This window comes from Salvelinus sp. IW2-2015, linkage group LG2, assembly GCF_002910315.2.
Source record: "Salvelinus sp. IW2-2015 linkage group LG2, ASM291031v2, whole genome shotgun sequence".
In the NCBI taxonomy this organism is placed as follows: domain Eukaryota; kingdom Metazoa; phylum Chordata; class Actinopteri; order Salmoniformes; family Salmonidae; genus Salvelinus; species Salvelinus sp. IW2-2015.
Genome location: NC_036839.1, coordinates 8,745,004 through 8,749,884, shown reverse-complemented (window position 1 = coordinate 8,749,884; position 4,881 = coordinate 8,745,004). Strand labels below are relative to the sequence as shown.

General features: G+C 41.7%; 1 protein-coding gene across 1 annotated transcript in view; it reads right to left on the bottom strand.

Moving 5' to 3' along the window:
* LOC111973876 (ORM1-like protein 1) overlaps nucleotides 1-4,787 on the bottom strand; it is a 55,540-nt gene extending 50,753 nt beyond the window's left edge. The window contains exon 1 of the transcript XR_011481001.1: nucleotides 4,699-4,787. The gene's annotated coding sequence lies outside the window, so the exon portion shown is untranslated. The remainder of the gene's footprint in view (nucleotides 1-4,698) is intronic.
* Between the last annotated feature and the right edge of the window lie 94 nt (nucleotides 4,788-4,881).

Genomic DNA, 4,881 nt, shown 5'->3' with positions numbered 1-4,881 from the left:
TCTGGCGTTTGAGTGGACTACTGAAATACGTAGCCTACTCTAATTAATTGAGACCACACGCGCACCTGATCTCTCTGGTGTGACTACTGAACTTGAAGCAGAATGAATGATGACAGCAACAATTGCTACGTTTTGCATAGGCCTATAGGATATAGCCTACCTTTTAGGAGGACAATTTGCAGGCAGAGACAAATAAATGGGGAATCAATACTTATTGAAAATGAAAAGGTGCAAGGCTCGTTCAACATYGTAGCGCGTTGTAGTCTTTTCCCTTTCAATAAATTATTTGATTGCACTTCGACTCACGTTGGTTGAGCGCCCTCCACTTCTTTCCATTATCAAAATGTATTTACAAACACTAGTAAACTACATTCTAATCATATTTAAGTTCATTTCATATTTAATGTATGCAGCCTACTCTATTTTCAATGAGACCCACATACTAGGCGAACTTGAAATCTCGCGCCTAACTAGGAGAGGTAGGCTACTGAAGTTAAAGCGTGTGTGAATAGTGTGTGTGTGAATAGTGTGAATAATGCAAAAAAATATGTGCTTTTAATACAATAGATAGGCTAACGCATAAAAAGCAGAAAGAGGACCGTTTCCAAATAATCTGGYCCAACAAAAATATTTTCATCCCTGCCCACAGCACAGCATGAAAAATGGCGACCAGCCCGCAATTATCTCTCTCAGGACCCGCAGGTCCCATAGACATCCAGCGGGAATGCAGCCCTCTAGTGCACAGTCGGTATGTTTTAGCAGGATCACATGGTGACAGAGGTCCCAGCAGGGTCAGCCAGCCAGGGAAGACCAGTCTATGGAGCTCAGGTGAATTTTGCAGTATATTATCAATATCAGTGAATGATACAAAGTTCCATCTTGAATTGATGGGTAGACCTACAGTAGCTACATGACAGCAGCTCAAGTTTAAGGCTAGTCTGGGATCTAGGAATAATGGTAATTTAAATGATTGAACCATTGATTCTATTCTTGGGTAATGTAATGTATAAATGTACACTAAGGTAATTCTTTGTCATGTCTCATCATAGGCGGATCAGATTGTGACAGGGGTCTCAGCAGGGCCAGGCAGCCAGGGAACACCAGTCTGTGACAGCTGAGGTGAATTTTTGCAGATACAAAACTTTATTCTCTGTGCAGAAAACATTGGACAAGCCAGATGCTATTTTAAGGCAGTCTGACAAATTCCAAAGTTGATATCCAAACTGTATCAAGGGTTGATAGAGGCCTTTCCCGATGACACAAAACATGTAAAACAAAAATGTGAGGAYGACCTGGGAGACGCTATTGATGATGATGAATGATACAGATACAGTGCATTCAGGTAGTATTCAGACAACTTTACTTTTTCCACATTTTGTTACGTTAGAGCCTTATTCTAAAATGGATTAAATAAATATCAGACCCCTTGACTTTTGCAACACAATACTTAACAAAATTGATGAGCAAATAGGCAGCATCATGCACTTTTTTTTTGTTGGCAGCATCATGCACACGTCAGTCCTCTAGGACGCAAATAGTCTTCGGTCTTCTTTAAGTTTTTATTGGTGAATTGCAACCAACTGACAGGTGCATACCCCGCCACCTACTGTACTGGAGTGTGAGGCCGGTCACTATGTTCTCTTAAACTTACCCTGAATTTCTAATKAAATTAAATAATTCCCTATAAACCTCACTACTCCCATCACCCCCACCCTGTGGTCTTCCAAGTAGGACTCTGAAATAATGAGGTGGCGTGTACGCATCTGTTTCAACGTGTTTAGGGAGTCGAGCAAGAGTCGACTCCTTCAACCAACCACAGAAGTCATGCACCACTAAAAGAACAAGAAGAATCACATGCTAGAGGGGGTGAAGGTGCACATTTTCATTGTTATTGAACCAGTTGGGCACGAGACGGGCTTTAGTTTGAAGTGAAGGGAGTACAGGGCTTAGCATGTCTCTCGAGGAMGCTAAAAATAGTTTTCGGCTTGGAAATGTTTAATATTTTCAGAAGGAGTCAGGTAATTCGTTAAGGAGGATTGGAGGGAATGAGAGAGGAGGTTGAAAAGACTGAGGGAGGTAGAGGATGGGTTTGAATCTGTTGACACTAGCAATAACAAGGGAGAGGGTATGTTGAGGAAGATTGATGTCAAGTTGAAAGAGTGTGGCGGACCCCAGATCGAGTTTTGGAGGTGAAATAGAAGAGGTGGAAGSTGTTGTGAGGAGCTCAGAGCCTTGATGGACATGGTTATGATAAAGATACGTTTGGTCCAATGGAAGTGAGATTTTTGAAGAGGGTGGAACCAGGCCAGAACCTTTCGGCAGATCCATGGGTGGTTTCATGTTGGGTGGAAAAGATGGTGGGTGCTGTTGAGTCGGTGAAAGTAACCCAAAGTGGACTTGTGATGTACGTTTGTGTTTCTTCAGATCAGAGGGAGCAGGTGCTCCGTGCGACGCAACTTGGGGAAAGACCTGTATCTTGCTTTGCGCTTAAGTACAGGGCACCATTGAAGGCAGTGATTTCTGGGGTAGCGTGAAGTGTGGAGGTGGAGCWATTTAGATTGAAGATTCCTGGTGTTTGTGACGCCCGCTGTTTGGTGCGACACAGATCCCGTGGGGAGCGTAGTGAAACAGAGGTGACAGTCTGTTCTTTTGATCTTTAATTGAGTCTTTACTTGACAAAGTAATGTTAGGATATATATTAGTTATGCTGTTAGAGAMTTTGTGCTGAATACACTGCTGTGTTATTGGTGTCATGTTTATGGGCACGTCACAGCAGTGTGTAGGAGGGAGATTCCAAAATGTGGGAAGTGAGCAGGAGGACATGGGACAGAGGAATGTGTAGTTTTGGTGGAAAAAGTTMTGTCAACTGTAGGGGTGCCCATTTTGCTGTGCATCGGAGTTTTCCTTTGCGAGAGAGGCATATTGAGGTGGCCAGGGTCAGAGTAGTGCAGAAGATGTCGTATGCTGAGGCAGTGAAGAAAGTAGGAGGGTGGATTAAGGGTGAGGGATTCTGAGAGGATCTCTGTGAAGAGTAGATCTGTGCCAGACCTGAGGAATAAGCCAATGAGTGATACAGTATATGTTTCAGTAAGGTTGTCTTCTTAGCGTTCATAGCAGTGGTTATCTGTATCACAGAAATGAAACGTACTTCACAGAAAATAGATGTTGTGGTGGCAGCCTGCAGAGAAGTATTTGGGGGTACGAGATTTGACTTCAGTAGAGTTACAGGGTGTGTTGAGTGGTAGTGTCCTGTCCTCTCAGATCATGGCCTGGGGTAGGATCAGATAGGGTTAAAGTAGTGGAATATGGTGGTGGGTTTTAATGTGTGTGTTGTTAGTAGCGTAATTAAAAATATATATTTATTTTCCCCCTTTCCTCTTTGGTATCACAAAGTGTAATGGATTTATACTATAGTTCAGTTGGGGGCGGTAATGCAACATATTGGATGCCAACCGTCATCAAACTCCACCGAAGAAGAAGTGCACAAGGAGACAGCTATCATGCAAAATGCAATAACCTTGTCAATTCAAAGAAATATTGTTTAGTAGTTATTAAGTGAGTCACTATTCATAATGTATTGTAAATGTGTTCTTCGTTTCAAGAGTTAATGATTGGCAGGTAAGGTTATAACTAATGTTAGCTGGCAGTTAATTCAACGCTAGCAGGTAACGTTAGTTAACTAATTAAACCCTACTCAGCCTAGGCCCGTTTGGAGATTTATGGTATATCATACAAGTAAATTATTCGTAGAACGTTTTTGGACTCATTCGGCCGTTTTTACCTGATTAAATACCATTAGAAATTATACCATTGGAAAGGAAGTTCAATTCATATTCCTAAAACTTAAGTTAAATGTTACTTAAGTTAAATTACTTAAATAATTTTTTCGTCGCTGCTTCCTGTTGACTAGACATTTTGATAAATAGCCCAATGACAAAACACATTTGTAACGTGTCCAAATCAATATCCAATATGCAGAAACATCCTGATATATTGAAAGCCTAAACATACAATTTGCTATCCATCTACACATACATGTGTAACAATAGTAATCATATTGTAACGACCCGGTATTGTGTTCTGTGTTTGTGGGTGTGTTATGGTTCTCATGGCTACTAGCAGGGGTTAAATATGTCAGGACAGATGGAAAGGTTGGGGGGATGGGTAATACCGCGGGATTTGGAAATTCATAAATAGGGATTACTGTCTCATCTTTCTTCCTTCCTGTTCGGGGCCTTGATCTGTTCCTATGAGAGTGACCCTTAACTCGACAGGGTAACATTGTGTACGTTCGGCATTTAGCGGCGTGGGCTGTGGCCGGAACAATAGCCCAGTTTAGGAATAAACCTGTGTTCTGACCTGCACACCTAGAGTCCGTCTCTTTTCCCTTTATGACCCAGCCGGGTCATTACAATATTTTAAACAAGCACCAAAAACCCTGTTTTGACAAGTGGTAATAAATCACTGATATCGATTAGAGGGAAAATCAGGTAATGCGCTGTTGAAACTAACACAACAATGTAAAGTTTTCAGCGGTTACATCAGCTCACATTTTGGCTCCACGTGAACTACAATAACGACGCGGTGTGTTTTAACGTTTAGAAAAGTAAACAATCATCACTTTCAAACCGGRTTTCGAAACATGCTGATATGCCCTTTATCTTTCGTATCAAAAAGGAATCTTAAAATCAAACTTACTGTCGCAGTTTTGCACAGATCCACAAGCTGACAAGCTAGACATCTCCCAAGTTACGCTTACACAGATGTTCGTTGCTCGCAAGATAGCTAATTAGCACAGGTGGCCGCCTATGTCTTCCATCTGTCMTCAGTAAACAAGCGATGTTGGCGGTGTGGGAAGTTAACACAGCTGAAAAAACACAT